This window comes from Sus scrofa, chromosome 1, assembly GCF_054392235.1.
Source record: "Sus scrofa isolate SSC_HxYL_T2T_F1_AM1 chromosome 1, Sscrofa_HxYL_maternal_Yorkshire_Landrace_v2.0, whole genome shotgun sequence".
Taxonomy (NCBI): domain Eukaryota; kingdom Metazoa; phylum Chordata; class Mammalia; order Artiodactyla; family Suidae; genus Sus; species Sus scrofa.
Window position 1 is genome coordinate 181,690,051 of NC_139383.1, and position 22,760 is coordinate 181,712,810.

The 22,760-nt window shown below is 35.3% G+C and overlaps 1 long non-coding RNA gene across 2 annotated transcripts in view; it reads right to left on the reverse strand.

Annotated features, from left to right (window-relative positions):
- The window catches only part of LOC146406898 (uncharacterized), a 465,910-nt gene that overhangs the window by 336,567 nt on the left and 106,583 nt on the right, over positions 1 to 22,760 (reverse strand). For both annotated transcript variants that reach the window (XR_014817940.1, XR_014817939.1), the window contains exon 2: positions 11,634 to 11,697. This is a non-coding gene — a long non-coding RNA (uncharacterized LOC146406898). The remainder of the gene's footprint in view (positions 1 to 11,633; positions 11,698 to 22,760) is intronic.

The following is a 22,760-nucleotide window of genomic DNA, read 5'->3' on the forward strand; positions in this document are numbered from 1 at the left end:
TATCTGCTCAGCCACATCTCCAGGCAAATTACTCCCAAATAAGTTCCCACCCCCCAAAAAAACTACGCTTCTTCATGCCTCTGCAATTTTGTCTATTCTGCTACCATTCACCAGAATGTTATTCTACCACTACTCTAGAAACCTAATTCTTGTCCTTTAAGGTTCAGCTCAAGCAGCACCTTCCAGCACTGTTTATTGACATCTTCCCCTGTGGTCCAACTGGATTATTTACCATTCTTATAGGATGGCAATGTTTTGAAAATTGTACCCTCTTTATTACGAAAGTAAACTCTAATTACTTGTTTTATTGTTGGTCTCCTTCAGTGAGTTTAGTGAGTTGTGATCTTAAACTAGTAAATTATTTTATTTCTTAAGTACTTTCAGTGCTTATGTTATTGTACTCTATGTTGCAACTATTCATTCTTATGAATGCTGAAAAAAATCTTAGAAAATGATTATACTCATTATACAGTTCTCTATGCTAATTACACTTATGGTAATATGATATCCTTCCATCCTTGTTATTAATAGGTTGGCCTCCTAGTTATTCATGTGTTGTATTCCACTGTTAGGGAAGTATTGTTAGGCTCTACTCTAGGAGAAGAGAGCATCTACTTTACACCATAAACTATTTTCTCTCCCAACCCTGCCATAAGGCTGAACCTGAGTCAAGCAATTAATATTTTTCAGAGTCAGGCAGACAAAAAGCCCTTAGTAGCTACTGAATGAACTAAATGTCAACTATATTTAATCACATTTCTGATGAAGGTGGGAATAAAATTATCTAAACTTATCTGATTCTATTCCCAGTTACCCATGAACATGGCTTTGTTCTAATATTGGCTTGGGTTTTATGAAACTGCTAAAGAACATTGCTTAATAAGTATTCTCTGTTAACTGGTCAGCTTGTCAGCTCATTTTGCCCTGTTGTAAAAATCATCCTGTTCCTATATGGATTCCTACTGTAAAGCATTAAACTTTCTCAAATATTTGTTTCATGTACTCTTTGTATTAATATTGGGGATATTGTCAGAGAAAGTGATGGTGATAGTGAAAAATCTGGCATCATTTTAAAAAAATGTCATAACATATAAATCCCTCTTTCCATTTATAAGCAAAGAAAATCAAATTAAGAGTGGTTATATAATTTTAGGTCAAATTAGTTAACAACAATACAGTAGTCATTAGAATTATAAAGTGTTCGGGGTCTTTCAGACATGGGTAAACAAAGTCCCAAATATATTTTCATTAATCAATTCTCAGCTCCCTACCTGAAGCTATACTCAATTAACTTTCTAAAATCTATACTTTCCTGTTATTTGATATCCTAGTATATAATAAGTTTGTGAAACGATTCTCTTGGAGTATTTTTCCTGAGAATGTTTCTATTGACAAAAGAATTAACTTGTAGACACATTTTCCTTAAAACATAAAAAAATTTATTAAAAATATAAGAATTCAATTATCTTGCAGTTATATGCATCTAAGGTTAGGTTAGGTGAACTTCCAAATGCTTATAAAACTACATTAGTATCCTACATTATGTGAACCAGACAAGAATGGAGCTCACTTTTTTAAGTTGAATAAAAGTAGGTGTTAATAGAATTAAAATGACTACATAAAATAAGCATATATTTCAAATTTCATAAGAATGTTTCTTACATTCTTTATGAGATATTATTTAGCATAGAACTCTCCATAGAGCATATAAACAAAAACATCTGATTCATGAGTATGTCTTTGTTTAAAAGAGAGTGGATTAGATGTGAGTATTCGTGAGTCTATAAACATTTTTTTTTTTTTTTTTTTTTTTTTTTTTTTTTTTTTTTTTTTTTTTTTTTTAATTTTATTTTCCCACTGTACAGCAAGGGGGTCAGGTTATCCTTACATGTATACATTACAATTACAGTTTTTCCCCCACCATTTCTTCTGTTGCAACATGAGTATCTAGACATAGTTATCAATGCTATTCAGCGGGATCTCCTTGTAAATCTATTCTAAGTTGTGTCTGATAAGCCCAAGCTCCCGATCCCTCCCACTCCCTCCCCCTCCCATCAGGCAACCACAAGTCTCTTCTCCAAGTCCATGATTGATTTTCTTTTCTGAGGAGATGTTCATTTGTGCTGGATATTAGATTCCAGTTATAAGTGATGTCATATGGTATTTGTCTTTGTCTTTCTGGCTCATTTCACTCAGTATGAGATTCTCTAGTTCCATCCATGTTGCTGCAAATGGCATGATGTCATCCTTTTTTATGGCTGAGTAGTATTCCATCGTGTATATATACCACATCTTCCGAATCCAATCCTCTGTCGATGGACATTTGGATTGTTTCCATGTCCTGGCTATTGTGAATAGTGCTGCAATGAACATGCGGGTGCATGTGTCTCTTTTAAGTAGAGCTTTGTCCGGATAGATGCCCAAGAGTGGGATTGCAGGGTCATATGGAAGTTCTATGTATAGATTTCTAAGGTATCTCCAAACTGTTCTCCATAGTGGCTGTACCAGTTTACATTCCCACCAACAGTGCAGGAGGGTTCCCTTTTCTCCACAGCCCCTCCAGCACTTGTTATTTGTGGATTTATTAATGATGGCCATTCTGACTGGTGTGAGGTGGTATCTCATGGTAGTTTTGATTTGCATTTCTCTTATAATCAGCGATGTTGAGCATTTTTTCATGTGTTTGTTGGCCATCTGTATATCTTCCTTGGAGAAATGTCTATTCAGGTCTTTTGCCCATTTTTCCATTGATTGATTGGTTTTTTTGCTGTTGAGTTGTATAAGTTGCTTGTATATTCTAGAGATTAAGCCCTTGTCAGTTGCATCATTTGAAACTATTTTCTCCCATTCTGTAAGTTGTCTTTTTGTTTTCTTTTGGGTTTCCTTTGCTGTGCAAAAGCTTTTCAGTTTGATGAGGTCCCATGGGTTTATTTTTGCTCTAATTTCTATTGCTTTGGGAGACTGACCTGAGAAAATATTCATGATGTTGATGTCAGAGAGTGTTTTGCCTATGTTTTCTTCTAGGAGTTTGATGGTGTCCTGTCGTATATTTAAGTCTTTCAGCCATTTGGAGTTTATTTTTGTGCATGGTGTGAGGGTGTGTTCTAGTTTCATTGCTTTGCATACAGCTGTCCAGGTTTCCCAGCAATACTTGCTGAATAGACTTTCCTTTTCCCATTTGATGTTCTTGCCTCCCTTGTCAAAGATTAATTGACCATAGGTGTCAGGGTTAATTTCCAGATTCTCTATTCTGTTCCATTGGTCTGTCTGTCTGTTTTGATACCAGTACCACACTGTTTTGATGACTGTGGCTTTGTAGTATTTCTTGAAGTCTGGGAGAGTGATGCCTCCTGCTTGGTTTTTGTTTCTCAGGATTGCTTTGGCGATTCTCGGTCTTTTGTGGTTCCATATAAATGTTTGGATTGTTTGTTCTAGTTCTGTGAAAAATGTCATGGGTAATTTGATAGGGATTGCATTGAATCTGTAGATTGCTTTGGGTAGGATGGCCATTTTCACAATATTGATTTTTCCAATCCAGGAACATGGAATATCTTTCCATTTTTTTACATCTTCTTTGATTTCTTTGATTAAGGTTTTATAGTTCTCGGCATATAGGTCCTTTACCTCTTTGGTTAGGTGTATTCCGAGGTATTTGATTTTGTGAGGTACAATTTTAAAAGGTATCGTATTTTTGTATTCCTTTTCTAATGCTTCATTGCTGGTATACAGAAATGCAACTGACTTCTGAATGTTAATCTTATATCCTGCCACTTTGCTGAATTTATTAATCAGTTCAAGGAGTTTTGGGGTTGAGTCCTTAGGGTTTTCTAGGTATAGAATCATGTCATCTGCATACAGTGACAGTTTGATCTCTTCTCTTCCTATATGGATGCCTTTGATTTCTTTTGTTTGTCTAATTGCTGTGGCTAAGACTTCCAAAACGATGTTGAAGAGCAGTGGTGAGAGTGGGCATCCCTGTCTTGTTCCAGATTTGAGTGAGAAGGCTTTCAGTTTTTCCCCATTGAGGATTATATTTGCTGTGGGTTTATCATAAATGGCTTTGATTATATTCAGGAATGTTCCCTCTATACCCACTTTGGCGAGGGTCTTGATCATGAATGGATGTTGAACTTTGTCAAATGCTTTTTCTGCATCTATTGAGATGATCATATGATTTTTGACCTTTTTTTTGTTAATGTGGTGTATGATGTTGATTGATTTGCGTATGTTGAACCATCCTTGAGAACCTGGGATGAACCCAACCTGGTCATGGTGTATAATTTTTTTGATATGTTGTTGGATTCGGTTGGCTAAGATTTTGTTGAGAATTTTTGCATCTATATTCATCAATGATATTGGGCGATAGTTTTCTTTTTTGGTGGTATCTCTGCCTGGTTTTGGAATGAGGGTGATGGTGGCCTCATAGAATGTCTTTGGGAGTATTCCTTCTTCTTCAACCTTTTGAAAGAGTTTAAGGAGGATGGGCACCAATTCCTCTTTATATGTTTGATAGAATTCACCTGTGAAGCCATCTGGTCCTGGGCTTTTATTTGTAGGGAGTGATTTTATGACCTCTTCAATTTCATTTCTGGTGATTGGTCTGTTCAGTTGGTCTGTTTCTGCTTGATTCAGTTTTGGCAGGCTGTAAGATTCTAGAAAATTGTCCATTTCTTCCAGATTGTCAAACTTATTGCCATATAGTTGTTCATAGTATTCTCTTATGGTTTTTTGTATTTCTGCTGTATCCGTTGTGATTTCTCCTTTTTCATTTATAATTTTGGTGATTTGGGTTCTTTCTCTCCTCTTTTTAGTGAGTCTGGCCAGGGGTTTATCAATTTTGTTCACCTTTTCAAAGAACCAGCTCTTGGTTTTATTAATTTTCTCTATTGTTTTTTGAGTCTCTATTTTATTGATTTCTTCTTTGATCTTTACAATTTCCTTCCTTCTGCTGACTTTAGGACTTCTTTGTTCTTCTTTTTCTAATTCATTTAGGTGGAGGGTTAAGTTGTCAATTTGGGATCTTTCTTCTTTTTTGAGAAAGGCCTGTATTGCTATAAATTTCCCTCTGAGCACTGCTTTCGCAGCATCCCATAGATTTTGAGAGGTTGTGTCTTCATTATCATTTGTTTCAAGATAGTTTTTAATTTCCTTCTTGATTTCCTCATTGACCCATTGGTTTTTTAGTAGCATGTTGTTTAGTCTCCATGGAGTAGGTTTTTTCTCTTTCCTTTTCCCATGGTTGATTTCTAATTTCATGGCATTGTGGTCAGAGAAGATACTTGAGATAATTTCTATGCTCCTAAATTTATTGAGATTCGCTTTATGTCCCAATATGTGGTCAATTCTTGAGAATGTTCCATGAGCATTTGAGAAGAATGTGTATTCTGATTTTTTTGGATGTAGTGTCCTGAAGATATCAATTAAGTCTAACTTTTCTATTGTTTCCTTTAGGATCTCTGTTGCTTTATTGGTTTTCTGTCTAGAGGATCTGTCCATTGATGTGAGGGGGGTATTTAGGTCTCCTACTATGATTGTATTCTCATCAATATCTCCCTTTATGTCTGTTAATATTTGTTGTATGTATCTGGGTGCTCCTATGTTTGGGGCATATATGTTGATGATAGTAACATCCTCTCCTTGGATGGATCCCTTAATCATTAAATAGTGTCCTTCTTTGTCTTTCTTTATGTCTTTTGTTTTAAAGTCTATTTTGTCTGATATGAGCGTTGCAACTCCTGCTTTTCTGTCATGTCTATTGGCATGAAATACTTTTCCCCAGCCTTTCACTTTCAATCTATATGTATCTTTTGTCCTAAGGTGAGTTTCTTGTAGGCAGCATATTGAAGGTTTTTGCCGTTTTATCCACTCAGCCATTCTGTGTCTTTTGATTGGGGCATTCAGTCCATTGACATTTAAGGTGATAATTGATAGATGATTATTTATTGCCATTTGATCCTCGTGTTCCAGTTGATTCTATGGTTCTCCATTCTTCCTTTCTTTTTTTTTTTTTTTTTTTTTTTTTTTTGGTTGGATGGTCTCCTGTTATTATCTGCTTGAGTGTTTTTTTTTTCATTTTTTGCAAATGCAATATTTGGTTTTGGCTTGTGGTTGCCCTGTTTTTTAAGTATGCTAACCCCTTCCCATAATTGTGTGTTTTAGCCTGATGGTCCTGTAAGTTCAAACACTTCATTATTATATTAAAATTAAGAAGAGAGACATACATACAAACAAAAAGGATTATTTACCTCCTAACATCCCTTGCCCACATTTTATGGTTTTGATGACTCTTTTATTTTTTTCTTTTTAATTTTATTTTGTTTGAAGCATGTTCATGATTAAATCTGTATGCTGGCTTATTTGAATGACTGCTCTCTGATTGTATCTTCCTCTGTCCTAGTTCTTCCTCTTCTTCTTCTTCTTTTTTTTTTTTTTTTTTTTCTTTTTTCTTCCCTTTCCTTCCTTTCTTTTGGTTTAGAGAAGCCCTTTCAATATTTCCTTTAACCTGGGTTTTGTGTTGCTGTATTCTTTAAGTTTTTGTTTGTTGGGAAAAATTTTTATTTCCCCTTCTATTTTAAATGATATTCTTGCTGGATAAAGTATTCTAGGTTGCATATTTTTTCCTTTGAGCACTTTAAATATCTCTTGCCATTCCCTCCTGGCCTGTAGTGTTTCTGTAGAGAAATCAGCTGATATTCTTATGGGGGTTCCCTTGTAGGTAACATTCTGTTTTTCTCTTGCTGCCTTTAGGATCCTCTCTTTATCACTAACTTTTGCCATTTTTATTATGATGTGTCTTGGTGTGGGTCTGTTTGGGTTCAGTTTGTTTGGGGCCCTCTGTGCTTCTTGTATCTTGAATCCAGTATCCTTTAGATTTGGGAAGTTTCCAGCGATAATTTCTTCAAATATATTTTCCATTCCCTTATCTTTTTCTACTCCTTCTGGAATTCCTATTATGCGTAGATTGGCTCGTTTTATATTATCCCATAGGTCTCTTATATTGCTTTCCAGTTTTTTGATTCGGTTTTCTGTCTGTTGACCAGATTGAGTGATTTCCATTATTCTATCTTCCATATCACTGATTCGTTCTTCTGCATTATTCATTCTGGTTTTTACTGCCCCTAGTTCAGTTTGCATCTCTGCAAATGAATGTTCTAGTTTTTCTTGGCTCCTCCTTATATTTTCTAGCTCCTTTCTGAGGGTATCTGCATTGCTGTTCATATCTTCTCTTAATTCCTTCAGTATTTTCACTATTTCTCTTTTGAACTCCAGGTCTGTCAGACTGCAGAGATCAGTTTCATTGTTGACTGTTTTAGGTGAGTTCTCCTGTTGGTTTGACTGGGGGTGGTTTCTCAGCTTCTTCATCTTGCTTGTTGTCTTCTTTCTCCTGAGGGAGTTGTACTCTCCGTTATCGGGTAGTGTTTGCCTTGTCACTGCCGTGGAATATTTCCTGAGGGCTGTCGTTGTTGGTCAATCTTTTTTTGAGGCAGTGTGGCTTTTCTGGAGTGTTGATGGGACTAACAGTGTTTCTTTGAAGCAAAGGAGGACTTCCTGAGGGCAGACAGGACTGGGAGGTCCACCCCACGATGGTAGCAGATTTCACTTGGTTCTCAGCACCCCCTGGGGTCTTGGGCGGGTAGCAGGGCCCTTGGAGACTCAAGAGGTTCCTCCCCAGGGCAGCCCGATTCAGAAAGACCGTCTGAGATCTTTTCCCGATTCCGCCAGGCTTGTTGCAGCTTTTCTGGGCTGCAGGGGGTCCTGCCTGGAGCTGGCAGTCCTATGCAGCTGGTCCACTAGGTCTCAGCACCCCTTGGGGTCTTGGGCGGGTAGCAGGGCCCTTGGAGACTCAAGAGGCTCCTCCCCAGGGCAGCCCGATTCAGAAAGCGTGAGTCTATAAACATTTATTTAACTTTTCAAGACTAGTTAAAATCATATCATTGATACTTTTGTAAAGCTGTTTTAGTATATATAGAACTCTATACATTTGGCCTCTATACCTCTAGAATATAACCTAGAGAGTAGCTCAGACTGTTCACCACTTCAGCAGGTTTAGGACAATTTTTGTGTGACATAATAGGCACTTGTAATAACTCTACTTTAAAATAATGACTAATGGTGTAGCACCAATGGCTACATTCATTTGAAATCATATAGCATTTATGCAAACATTAAGTAAACAAAATATGAAATTTCATTATAGGCTGTAGTCATTCTAAAGGTTTTTTGTTTGTTTTTGTTTTTGTTTTTTGAGCCACTACTTAAAAAACTGAACTTAGAAAGGTAAAAAGCAGTAATCGAAGAGTCTATCTTCAACCAGGTTTCCTCTAAAAAGTGTAAAAAATAGAAACAAGTATGCTTAAATCCATTGCTATATAAATATACCAACTATGCTTTGAAGAAAACCACCTTTGTGCTCTGGTGGCAGATTGATGCATGACAGTCGTACTGAGTTTCACGAGTCATGTCGGCAGCTGGGGAAACATTAGCATAATTTTCACTAAAGATAGTGCCATTAAGCAAACTGTCCTTTCCATCTATAGCTTACAGAGCAGTGGACACCATCCCTCAATTTCATTTAGTTACCGGAATCCTCTAGATAAGATAGAGAACAAGTTAACTCTCTTCCCACCTTCACAACCAGGACTCCAGGTTCTGAAAAATTCTGACCAATGGCATGTATTAAGAAACTATAACCAAATGAGCCATTATATTGAAATTATCAATATTTTCTCTTTTAGCAATGACACCAATTTCTTAATAACATGAAGTTACAAGAATACCTGCTGGCATTGTGCTAATACTAAATATGAAGTATCCATAACTTAATTGTACATTGACTTACTTAAACTTGACTATCACTTGCCTCTTTAGCCTCAACACCAACAATTGTCCTGGAACAAAATGAATTCTTTTAGTTCCCCCCCAAAAATGATGCTCTGTCCTATCTCAATATCTTCACATATATTCTATCTGTAAAGATCAACTTAATGGTTTCTACCTAATTCTGATTGTCCTTTTAGGTTAGGCTCAGGCATTGCATTTCCTAAGAATCAGGGCCTATCTCACTATCTAACTTAACCTGGCTCAAGGATCCCCGTTAGGTGCACCCCTGGAGCTCAGTGTTTCCTCTATCAGAGATATATCAGAGGGGTCTACACTGCTGTTAATTTGCTCCTTTCTCCCACAGTAAGTGTCTTAAAGGCAAAGAACTGTATTTCATCCATTTTTGCATTGAATGTAGCAAGCATAGTCTAAATTTGGTCTTTGAATAAAGATACAGGAGTTCTCATTGTGGCTTAGCGGAAATGAAACTGACTAGCATTCATGAGGATGCAGGTTCCATACCTGGCTTTGCGCAGTAGGTTAAGGATCTGGCATTGCTGTGAGCTGTGCTGAAGGTCATAGACGCGGCTCTGATCCGACACTATTATGGCCGGGTCATAGCCCGGCAGCTACAGCTCTGATTTGACCCCTAGCCTGAGAACCTCCATATGCTCTGGGTGCGACCCTAAAAAGATTAAAAAAAAAAAAAAAGATACACTTTCTGTGCTATTACTACCTAAACTTTATACTGGAAACACTTCTCTTAAAGCATTCTAGTAATATGCTAAACATTAATGTAATGTTAACAATGGTTAAAGATAACTTCTCATTATGTGATATTGGGGTTCACAATTATTTATCTTATTTAATTTCAGCCTAATATAGTTTGATATACTAGGAATAATACACTAATTTTGATTACTGTTATTTTTAAATAAAAAGTAGTTTAAGAGCTAACAGCTACAGCTTTCATAGCTCACTAACATTCCAAGTGTTTCAAATCCTAACCTAATACTTAAGATGTTAGTAGCCATCCTTTTATACTTACATCCTTTTAGTAAGTATAAAATATTTACTAAAGAATAAGGGGGAACTCTAATGCAGCTACACAATAAATTCTCTTCTCTCATTCTCATGACCACAGAACCTCAAACTTTTTTCTTTTTTAGGGCCACACCTGCAGCATATGGAGGTTCCTGGGCTAGAGGTCGGATCGGAGCTGTAGCTGCCAGCCCACAACACAGCCATATCAGTGCCAGAGCCAAGCCATAGGCAGCTTGTGGCAATGCCATATGATTACCCCACTGAGTGAGACCAGGGATCGAACCTGCATCTTCATGGATACTGGTTGGGTTCTTAACCTGCTGAGCTACAATGGGAACTTCTCTCAAACTCTTCTTAAAGCTCCTTATAAGGAACAGTGGGAACAGAATAGACACAGTATTTTTAATTTCCATTAGCCAATACTGTGATTATAATTCTTCTATAATCTTGACCATATTTTATTGAGAGATCAATAAACACAAGTAATCAAACCAGGGAAATAGCTGAAGTTGAATAATCCAAAAATAAATATATCCTTATGAATAAATATTTTTCAAAGTCTCATGGACAAATATGCAAATATAATTTTGCTAAGACTCTGGTTTACCTTATATATTTCTTCCTAATCTGTGACTTCCATGCCCTTCAGAGGGAATCACAGCTGAGCTACCCAGCTATATTAAACTTTTTTTTTAATATTTGATTTTGTTAAAAATTTATTCACACAAAAATTTATCCAAATTGCTTTTTTTTTTTTTTTTTTTTTGCTGGGGGGGCCTAAAATTTTTATCTTGGAATATTTTTAGGAGTTCTCTTGTGGCTCAGAGAGTTAAGGATCTTAATTAGTGGTAGAGGGAAGGATATACTAGGGAAATAAATCTAGTTCATTGTTGCTCAAGTTTTTCAAATTGTTCTTTAGCTTTGGCCAAGGATCCTTTTTAACAAAGAAATTTCTGATTAAGAATTTTGTTTGGAAGATTCTGTGTAAAAACTAATACTCTCCTCTGGGCCTGAGAAATCTTGTTCCCTTTCTTTTCTAAAAAGCTACTCAAGTAAACAATTTTGTTCAAATTAACTGTTTCCAAAAAAATCATTCTTGTTGACATTATGTCATTTAGAGAAACAGAAACAATAGTTAAGGTTTCAATGAAAGTACCTATAAGAACTCCAGAGATTTTTCCTGGAGGAGGATAGGATTTACATTTAGATGACCCCATGAGAGGTAGCAATGGTCACTCTAAAGCACTGTTTGTGTACCTTATGTCTTGGTCCCCCAACCTTATCGCTGGACACTTCCAATCAAAGACTTGACAGTTTGTACCCTCCAGAAGATGTGTCACAGCTAAGCTCATAGGACAAAAGTTTGAGGGAGAAAAATGACCTCATCCAGTATTACTGGTGACCCACAGCAAAGTTTGTTCAAATAGACACCAGTTTGATAAGAACCACAAATTCAACCAGCCTGCAAGGACAAGCCTAACAACAGGCCTATTAGGATTTGACCTATGATTCTCCTTCTTATGACATGTAAGTCTGTTACCAGCACAATCCAAAAACAGAAGCACAAGAGAGCAATAAAGGATGGTAAATAATTAACCTGTTTCTTCCAAGGATGTTAAACAAACAAAGTAATAACAAAACCTAAGTACCAAAGTGAGAAATTTAATGCAGAAAGATTGGAGTTCAGACCTGAAGTGGACTTGGTACATCAGCAGGAACTCGGCAAACCAAGAACTGCAAGACACAAGGAGCCTTTGTGACTATCATACCTGGTTGAAGACAAATCTATGGCAATGGGTAGTATAGAGCATCTCCATGGGACTTCCAGGAAAACTGTGGAAATAAAAAAAAAAAAAAAAGACCACCTACTGTGGCTAATTCAGACCACCTAAAGAGCCTGAATAAACAAAGGCTATTTATTCAGATATATCAATGTAATCAGCCACCATGACATTAATTTGGCAGAAACTCAGAGAGAAGAGGAGTGGGGCAGATTAGGGGTAGGGAGGAAGGAAGGGAGACTTCAAATATGCTCATTGTAGGTTGCTCATTTAGGGAACCTGGAATTGGACTGATGAGAAGCAGAACATTTTATTATTCATTTTGGGAGAAAATTTAGTTCTAATTGGTTGATCTTGTGTCAGAAGCAGGGACAAAGTTGGCAGTCATTCAACAAGTTCTGTCCATTCCAGATCAACTGGAAAAGAGGTTGTGGTTTGGCTTCCTGGGTTGGTTGCTACAGAGCTTGTGTGTCATATGTTGACATATCTGGTCTGACTACTATCTATTTGTATATTCACCCTTTCAAATATGTCTTGCCAAATAAAATATTGTCAAATTTAGTCATATTTCAAAATTATTTAACTGTAGAAATTTAATTGGTGTAGATTAATATCTCTATACTACTAAGCATCCCTGTATCAAATCAGTTAAGGTCTCCAGAGAAAGAAAGCCAATAGGATTTATAGGGACACAAAGATACACACACACACACATATATATAAGATTTATTTCAAGGAAATAACTTTTGCTTAAGGATTGGCTTACAAAATCCATAGGGCATGTCAGTAGCCTGGAATTGTTGGGCAGAAGTTCATACTACAGCCTTGAGGGAAAATTTCTTTTTTTCTTCAGAACAGGTTTTTTTCTCTAGGCCTTTCAACTGATGAGGCCCATCCATATCATCAAGAAACATTTCCTTTACTTAAAGTCAGTTGGTTGTAGATGTTTACTACATCTACAGAGAACCTTCAGAGGAACACCTGGATTAGTATTTGATTGAATTAGCTGGGTACTATAGTCCAACAAATTTGACACATGAAACTAACCAGCACAATCCACAACCAGGAATATTCTTTCCATTTGGACAATTCTCTTTTTGAAATGATAGTTTTATTAAGTAAAGTTTTAGAAATTTTTGCAGATTTCACTCTCCCTATGTAATTTCCTTTGAAAATATGATAGGTTTATTTATAAATTATATATTATGACCAGTTATTACATTTATATTAGACAGTAATTTTCATGTAGTTTTGTTGAATCAGCCACCTTAATGGAGAAGAAACTTTACATAAAAACGATTATCTGGATATGAAATTGCAGGTGCATCATTAGTTGAATTCTAACTTTTATTATATAAAGAGACATTAAGAATTTAAATTGTGACAGGTGCATTTAAATACCATTAGTCTCATCCAAAAAAGAAAAAACTACATGTGAGAAATTTTTCTTAAAATTCTGAGTCTTTTTCTCTTTTTGATTGCTCGTCACTGAATTTGTATATATGTAATAGAATATAGAATAATGGAATTGATGGTGTTCTAGAAGAAATAATTAAAATTTAGATTACTGGAAACACTTCCCTAAGTTAAACAGTACAAAATAGGTGATAAAGACAAAGGGATGTATCTCATTTCCTGAATATTAATTTTAGCACAGCATGAAAACCCCTGGTATATAGCTTCAGGGGGTTGGAGTTTTCCACAGGGCAATGAGACTCCATTGCACATTGCATGCTATGTTAAGTTTAATTCCATTGGTCACATTTTAACTCTTTATAGCATGAACTCTTCATTTATTTTTCTCTCTTCAGATTTTCTTGTATTTTAGTAGAAAGTGGATAGATGATCCACATTCAAATTTCTCAAAAACAACCTGAAAATAATTTTTAAAAATTAGTTTTGGAGAAAAAGAGACACAATAAAGGCCAAAGGCCTAGAGAAGGAAAAAAGTATTTTAAAATTTTATTTTTTTCCTGTCAATATTACTTACTCCTTTACATTGAGACAGTTCCTAAACATAATTCTAGAGTTATCTTAGGCAAATTTAGACACTATCCCAAAAAAGAAGAAAAATGTGATAATAAAAATCCCCAAACATAGAGCTTCATTTTGCATCACTGCTATTTCTAAATGGTACTTGAAAATAATACAAAAGCATGACAAAAAGAGGGAATAACAGAGTCACTATGTATATAGTTTATGAAAACAGGTAGTGTTAGAAAACAACAGAGTAAATATAAAGGGTAACATGCGTCTCAAAAATATTGTTGTGTGGTGGTTGAGAAGAGGGAATGGAAGGATATATGTGGATATGTATGTGTTACTTATATTTTGAAGCACCACAAGTAAAATGGAGGGGAAAGGAAGAAGAAGAATTTGCCACAGGAAAGAAGAGGAATTTATGCTGTTGTGTGTGTACAGTTCTCCAAATAAATGGACTTTTTAGTGTTATTGGAGTGGTCAACTCACATGGCCCAACCTGTTATTAAGAAAAGATGGAAAACTGAAAACTGTTCCTTCTACTGAAGCCATGTGGACAGGAAATATAAACAAAATAATGGTAAATTATAAACAAAATACCAGTGAGACCTATTTAGCCAAAGATTGTGTTGGAAAGTATTTGCTCTACAAAGAGATATTCTTTGTAGACATAATATCATAGTGTTTTCATGAAGCCTGACATTTGCTAAGCTTAGATTAGATGCTTTAAGTTTTAAGACTTGAATCTCTGGTTAGTAGCCACAAGTAAGCTACAAAGAAAGTGAGCCAAGCTGATTGTCTATGGCCACTAGGAAACCCATTCTCTACAAAACACCAAGATTGGTGCACTAATTTAGTATGTGAGTGGGGAAGCTTCTTGAGTAAAAACATTTTCAGTGATTTTTTTTTTTAAGTTTCTCCCAGTTAATGATGGTACAACTCTCAGAGGAATGGGGTGACACCACTTTAAATCTGTCCCAGTCTTCTATCCCCTTCTAACCTCTACTTTGAGGAATCATTCTGGAAAATTTACCTACAAGATTCTGAAAAGTCTTCTGAATTACTACAGAATAAATCCAGATTTTTATTTCATTTTTTAAAATTTTATTTATTTACTGTCTTTTTAGGGCTGCACCCATAGCACATGGAGGTTCCCAGGCTATAGGTCTAATCAGAGCTGTAACTGCTGGCCTACACCACAGCCATAGCAACTCGGGATCTGAGTCATGTCTGTGACCTACACCACAGGTCACGGCAACACCGGATCCTTAACCCACTGAGCGAGGCCAGGGATAGAACCCGCAACCTCAGGGTTCCTAGTCAGATTTGTTTTCGCTGCACCACAATGGAACTCCAAAATCCTGATTTTTCATTAGGGTTTAATGTTAAATCCATTGTAGTCTTCTGAGTACCATCATTCAGGTAAGACAAAGATAGTAAATATTAGTCAGAAAACATCATTCCCCAATGCTATTGTATTAAAGTTATGACAAATAATATTTTTTTTTCAATTTCAGTTAGTTTGGTCTCCTTTATCAGCAACCCACTCTAAAAAGGTACACATACAAACACTCCATCCCAATGACAATAACAAAAAGAAGTAGGATATGTAAATATAAAAAACTAGTTATTTTCAGCAACCAGCTCTCAAATTCTTACCTTTCTTTCTTAAACTTATTTTCCTTCCTTCCAAAATATATTTTATTTTCTTTGCCTGTGCTGTCTTTTCTCTATCCCCTGTATTATTTGTATCCCTGAAATCTTTGCCAGTATTATTCCCATACATAGAACTCTCAAGTGACAAATCACCTACACCTTTGTGGACTCAGGTTTGTGTATTTATAGCAAGCCCCTTTCCTGCTGACTGAAAAAAACAAAATCATTAGATTCTATTTTTTTCAGTCATGTTGCTACATCTCCTACTGATATAATCTACCATAGATCATAGGCAGGTCCTGCTGCCACAGCAAAACTAAGTGGCATACTCTAAAAGCAAAATCTCTGACAATATTAATTTCAAACACCTTTAAATGAAAAGATCTCATATGAAATATGCATAGTAATTTTAATAAAAGAACAATTGAAACACATGTTTGTTGTTTATCTGCAGCATCTATGCTGGCTCCATCAAAGGAGAGTTAAGAATTCTCTGAAGGCTAAATGATCTGACAAAGAGAATCATGTAGTCACCTGAGTTACCATGTTTCATTTTTCAACTGAGAGAAGATAAACAAAACAAAACAAAGCTAATGTCAAAATAAAATGTTAAGAAAAATTCTACCATTATAATTTGTGCATTTTGTTCTGTACTACTAAATTTTGAGAAGAAGGTGCTGCCTTTCTAATGTTTTTCAAATAGTGCATGTATAAATGTAAACTTTAAGTTGCTCTGTTAAGTGGTAACACTGAAAATTACACCTATATTTGGCCTTGATTCTCTAAATACAAATAATCAGCCTTATAAATGAATACATCCATTGCTTAGATCACATGTGTGGGTATGAATAACTGAAATTATCTACAAAGAGATTTCCATGTGGATTATAAATTAAAGTCTATTTGCCATCTTTATATCTGTTTGTTTTCATAGAATTTGTACTAAAGCATTCTGATTCTCTCAAAGATTACACATCAGTATACCATATTAAATATTCTTTACTGTATGTTAATGAGATAATAGAATAAAGTTGTTTTATACACACATTAGCACACTGCCATATTTTTACACATATTAATCAGAGAATGAATGCTTTATAATTTAATCCATTTGTTCTATATTAAAGAAGCCAAAGTGTATACATCATACAATAAATTGATAGTTACTTAGGGACATTTTTCTATATTTAATAGTAACTCTATGTATAGTACAGGAGTAAGAGATCTTATTTTTTGATTCCAGCCCTTGCCATTTAGTGTTTCAAAGTTCCAAATTCACTTAAGAAATGTATAAATGTTTTTAGAATTGGGTTTTGTGCTTTTCTATATCTTTTTAGTTCCCAGAACATGCCAGTGTAATTCTGATTATTTATTTAAATTTTTGGATTACTATAACAATATACTAGGAAAAAGACCAGCTACATAAGATAACGGTATGAATCAAGGTCAGAAAAAATAGGCAAACAGAAACTATAACCTCTTTTGACTGTGAATTTAATGTAAGGAATTGTTTAAACAGATATTGAAGGACTAACAAAAGCAGCTCACACCTCTAGGGCAGAAAGAATAAAGCAAAGAGTTTGAGGGTATTAGAATCTAGGAGGATAGAGGAGCCTCACATCTCTGAAAAGGAAGTGTCATTTACTGATGTTGATTTATCTGAGGGAGTACATAAAGAAATATGGAAAAATCAAATTCAGGAAGAGGAACCTACTGCCACTATTGAAACTTTGCTGAGTCAGTGTTAATAATAGGAAAAGGCAAGTCTCTTCTCCCTCTACCTTAGGTTTACTCTGCATGTGCTTCTTCTGAGGCTAATGCTGAAGTACAACAGCTGCTGAGGTTATTCTCTTGTTTTGAAGTATCTCTGGAGCCCAAGAGACAAACCAAATATTCTAACACATTCAAGGCTTTGGCTTAAATCACACCTGTGGATATTTCACAGCAAAAGTGAGTCACAGAGTCCATGAAATCAATGGGGTGAGGAGGTGTACTTCGTTCAAATGGGAACATGGAAAGTAATTATTTGCTAGACAGTAATCTGAATAATTAAAATATCATCAAAAAATATTATTGATTCTTTAATTAAAAACCTGTAACATTTTAATATGACTACCATGATAGATTTATTATATTTTAATCATATTCAGATTTGTCAGTAACTTTCAAGATTCAGATTCACCTGAGTCCTGTGTGTATGTGTATATATGTATATGTGTGTATATGTATGTATGTATGTAAGGTATACAGCATTATAGTTCAACATCTGTATACTCTATAGAGTGATCATTACAAATGAAATGGTTGCTTATCACCACAGAATTTAACCCTTTCACACACATCATAACCCACTTTACTTCTGGTAACCATGCTTCTGTTCTCTGTATCTATGTTTGTGTTTTATTGTTTGTTAACTTTTGCTCTCAGGTTCCATGTATAAGTGAAATCATATATTTGTTTTTCTCTAACTTATTTTACTTAGTATAATATGTTCAGTGTCCATCCATGTTACCACAAATGCACTTTTTTTAATGAAGGAGTAGTATTCCACTGGATATGTATACCATGTGTTCTTTATCCATTCATCTATCAATTGACACTTAGACAGTTTCCACATCTTGGTTATGGTAAATAATGATGCAATGGACATAGGGATGCATATATCTTTCTAAATTGCCATTTTCATATTCTTTGTATAAATTCCCAGAAGTAGAATAACTGGATCATATAATTGTAGCCTGAATTTTTTGAGGAAACTCCATACTGTGTTCCATAGGATCTGCTACTGTTTATAGTCCCAAAAACAGTGTATGAGTGTTCTCTTTTCTCCATATCATCTCCAACATTTGTTACTTCCTTTTTGATAAGAGCCATTCTAACAGGTATTAAATGATTTCTCATTAAGGTTTTGGTTTGCATTTCCTTAATAATTAGTGGTGTTGAACATATTTTCATGTACTTGTTGGCCATCTCTATGTCTGCTTTGGAAACATGTCTATTCAGATCTTCTGCCGATTTTTAAATTGAACGTTTGGGTTTTGATGTTGAGTTGTATGAGTTATCTGTATAGTTTGGAAAATAAGCCCCTCCTGGACATATGACTTACAAATATACTCTCTCATTCGATAGGTTTCCTTTTTATTTTGATGATGATTTCCCTCACTGTGCAGAAGTATTTTACTTTGACATAGTCCCATTTGCTTATTTTTGCTTTTTTTCCCTTGCTTCTGGAGTTAGATCCCCAAAAACATCACTAAGACTGATGTCAATGACATTATCACATGTTTTCTTCCAGAAATTGTATTGTTTCTGGTTTTACATTCAAGACTTTAATCCATTTGAGTTAATTTTTGAGTGGTTCAGTTTCATTCTTTTCTATGTGGCTATCCAGTTTTCCTAACGCTATTTAAGAAACTATCCTTTCTCCATTTTATGTTCTTTGCTCCTCTGTAGTAAATTAATTGTCCATATATGTGTGGGTTTATTTGGGGCCTCTCCATTCTCATTCCCTAATATGTGTGTGAGTGTGTGTGTGTGTGTGTGTGCACGCGCGCCAGTGCCTTACTGTTTTAATTCCTATAGCTTTTTTAGCATAGTTTGAAATCAGGGAGCACAATATATGTTGTTATTCTTTCTCAAGACATTTTGGCTATCTGGGATCTTTTGTCATTCCACACAAATTTGGAAATTATTTGTTCTAGTTCTGTGCAATATGCCACTGGAATTTTTATAGGAATTTCATTGAATCTGTAGATTGCTTTGGATAGTATAGATATATATTTTTTTTTTTTGTCTTTTTGTCTTTTTTTGTTGTTGTTGTTGTTGTTGCTATTTCTTGGTTCTTGGGCCACTCCCGTGGCATATGGAGGTTCCCAGGCTAGGGGTCCAGTCGGAGCTGTAGTCACCGGCCTACGCCAGAGCCACAGCAACGCGGGATCCGAGCCGCGTCTGCAACCTACACCACAGCTCACGGCAACGCCGGATCGTTAACCCACTGAGCAAGGGCAGGGACCGAACCCGCAACCTCATGGTTCCTAGTCGGATTCGTTAACCACTGCGCCACGACGGGAACTCCAAGGATAGTATAGATATTTTAAATGTATTAATTCTTCCAAGCTGTGAACATAAAATATTTTTGTTTCTTTTCCAGTTTTTTTCATCAGTATCTTAGAGTTTTCAGTGTACAGGTTGTTCATTTTTTTGGTTAAATTTATTGCTAGTTATTTTATTCCTTGTGATGAAATAATAAATGGGATTGTTTTTATGATTTCTCTTTCTCATAGTTTGTTGTTAGTGTATAGAAATGCTAGAGATTTCTGTATTTAATTTTGGAACTTGAAACTATTTGATTCATTTATTACTTTTAATAGTTCTTTTTAGAACTTTTATTTAGGGTTTTCTATATATAGTGTCATGTGTTCCATAAATAGTAACAGTTTTTTTTTCTTTTTTTTATTTTCCCACTGTACAGCAAGGGGGTCAGGTTATCCTTACATGTATACATTACAATTACATTTTTCCCCCAGCCTTTCTTCTGTTGCAACATGAGTATCTAGACAAAGTTCTCAATGCTATTCAGCAGGATCTCCTTGTAAATCTATTCTAAGTTGTGTCTGATAACCCCAAGCTCCCGATCCCTCCCACTCCCTCCCCCTCCCATCAGGAAGTCACAAGTCTCTTCTCCAAGTCCATGATTTTCTTTTCTGAGAAGATGTTCATTTGTGCTAGATATTAGATTCCAGTTATAAGTGATATCATATGGTATTTGTCTTTGTCTTTCTGGCTCATTTCACTCAGTATGAGAGTCTCTAGTTCCATTCCTGTTGCTGCAAATGGCATTATGTCATTCTTTTTTATGGCTGAGTAGTATTCCATAACAGTTTTTGGAGTTGGCTCAGTGGGTTAAGAACCCAACTAGTGTACATGAGGATGTAGGTTTATCCCTGGCCTTGCTCAGTTGGTTAAGGATCAGCATTGCCACAAGTTGTTGTGTAGGTAACAGACTTAGGTCAAATCTCATGTTCCTGTGGCTGTGGCACAGGCCAGCAGTTGCAATTGGACCCTTAGCTCAGGAACTTCTTGCTGTAGGTGCGGCCCTAGAAAGAAAAAAAAAAAAAAAAAAAAGGTAACAGTTTAACCTTTCCTTTCTTATTTGAATGTCTTTTATTCCTTTCTCTAGCCTAATTTCTATGGCTAGAACTTCCAATAGTGTCTTGAATAAAAGTGGGAATAATGGACATCTTTGTCTTGTTTCTGATCTTAGAGAAAATACTTTCAGCATTTCATTACTGAGCATGATGTTAGCTGTGGTTTTGTCACATATGACCATTATGTTGAGGTAAATTTTCTCGATGTCCACATTGTTGAGAATTATCGTAATTGAGGTTGAATGTTGTCAAATGCTTTTTCATTCATCTATTGAGATGATCATGTAATTTTATCCTTCATTTCATTAATGCGACGTATCACATTGATTTGCTGATGTTAAACCCTGCTTGCATCCTTGGAATAAATTCTACTTGATCATGGTATATGGTGATTTTAATATATTATTGGATTTAGTTAGCTAATATTTGTTGAGGAATTTTGCATCTATGTTAATTAAAAATATCAGCCTATAATTTTCTTTCTTTGTGGTGTCTTTGTCTGGTTTTAGTATCAAGGTCATGCTGGTTTCACAAGGTATGTTTGGAAGGTTTTCCTCTCAAATTTTTGGAAGAGTTTGGGAAAAATATATATTAAATCATCTTTGCATGTTTTATAGAATTCACCAGTGAAGCCCTCTGGTCCTGTGCTTTTGTTTGTTGGAAGATTTTTCATAACTGTTGCAATCTTCTTACCAATAATCAGTCTATCCAGATTTTCCATTTCTTAATGATTCAGTCTTGGATGATTGCATGTTTCTAGGAATTTATCCATTTCTTTTAGGTTGTCCAATTTTTTGGCATAAAATTGTCCACAGCTGTCTCTTATGATCCTCTATATTTTTCTGGTATTGGCTATAACTTCTCTCTCATCTCTTATTTTGAGTCCTCTCTTTTTTTCTGGGTTAGACTAGCTAAAGGTTTGTTAAGTTTGTTCATCTTTTCAAAGAACCAGCTCTTAATTTCATTGATACTTTCTATTGTTTTTAAGTCTATTTAGTTACACTTTTATCTTTACTGTTTACTTCCTTCCACTAATTTTGGGCATTTTTTCTTTTTCTAGTTTCTTTGGATGTAAAATTTTTATTAAGGATTTTTCTTCTTTCTTAAGGTAAGCCTATATTGCTAAGGACTTCTCTCCTAGAACCACTTTTTTTTTGTTGCATTGTATAGATTTTGGTATGTCGTACTTCTGTTTTCATTTGTATCCAGATTTTTTAAATTTATTATTTGATTTCTTTGAGGACTCATTGGCTGTTCAGTAGCATGTTGTTTAATCTCCAGGTTTGTGTTTTTTTCTGATTTTTTTCCCCTGTGATTTCTAGTTTTATACCATTGTGATGAGAAAAGATTCTTCACATGATTTCAAACTTCTTGAGTTGAATGTGACCTAACATGTGATCTATCCTAGAATATCCCATCCATGTGCACTTGAGAAGAATGCATATTCTGTTGCTTTTAGATGGAATGTTCTATGTATATATCTATTAAGTCTATCTGGTCTAATGCATCATTTAAGTCTAACATTTCCTTACTACTTTTCTGTCTGGGTTATCCATTCATTGACATATGTGAGGTATTAAAATTCCCACTTTCAATTTCTCACTTTTTATATTGCTCTTTGTTGGGTGCGTATGTGTTTATAAACGTTTTATCTTCTGGCTGGATTGACCTCTTTATCATTATGTAATGTCCTCTTTTATTACAGTCTTTGCTTTTAAGGTCTATTTTGTCTGATAAGAGTATAGCTACTTGAAATTTATTTTCATTTCCATTTCCACAGGATATTTTTTCCAATCTCTTTATTTTTAGTATATGTGTATGTACTTTCTTCTCAAGTTTGTCTTGCAGACAGCATATAGACAGGCACACCTCTCTGTAAAGGATCTATGGGCCTCAAATCCCTCGCTCCTCAGGGGAAAGGTCGTACCTTTGTGACCTCTCTTGGTTGTGGCTTCCACAACTATGCTGTGGGCTTTTCCTTGGTGACCTTATATGTCTACCTCTATTTGTCTTAATGCTATCCTTTGACCTTTTTTGTGGAGGCTCTGTTTGTTCAGTTTTCAAGTCTTTTCTCAAGGCGATTATTCCACATGTAGTTGTAGATTTGTTGTGGCAATGGGAGGAGTCTGTTTCTTTGCCTCTGCCTCGAACCATTCCTAATTTGTCCTCAGTTAAAAATAATGAAAAATAATGGACAACTGATCTTTAGAATATAGCCATAAACTATCTTGTATCCTAAATTTGTATTTTTATATAGTATTTACTATTAGGATGACTTATTTAAATGAATACTGGTCATAATTTAAAGGTAAACCCTCCAGAGCAATGAAAG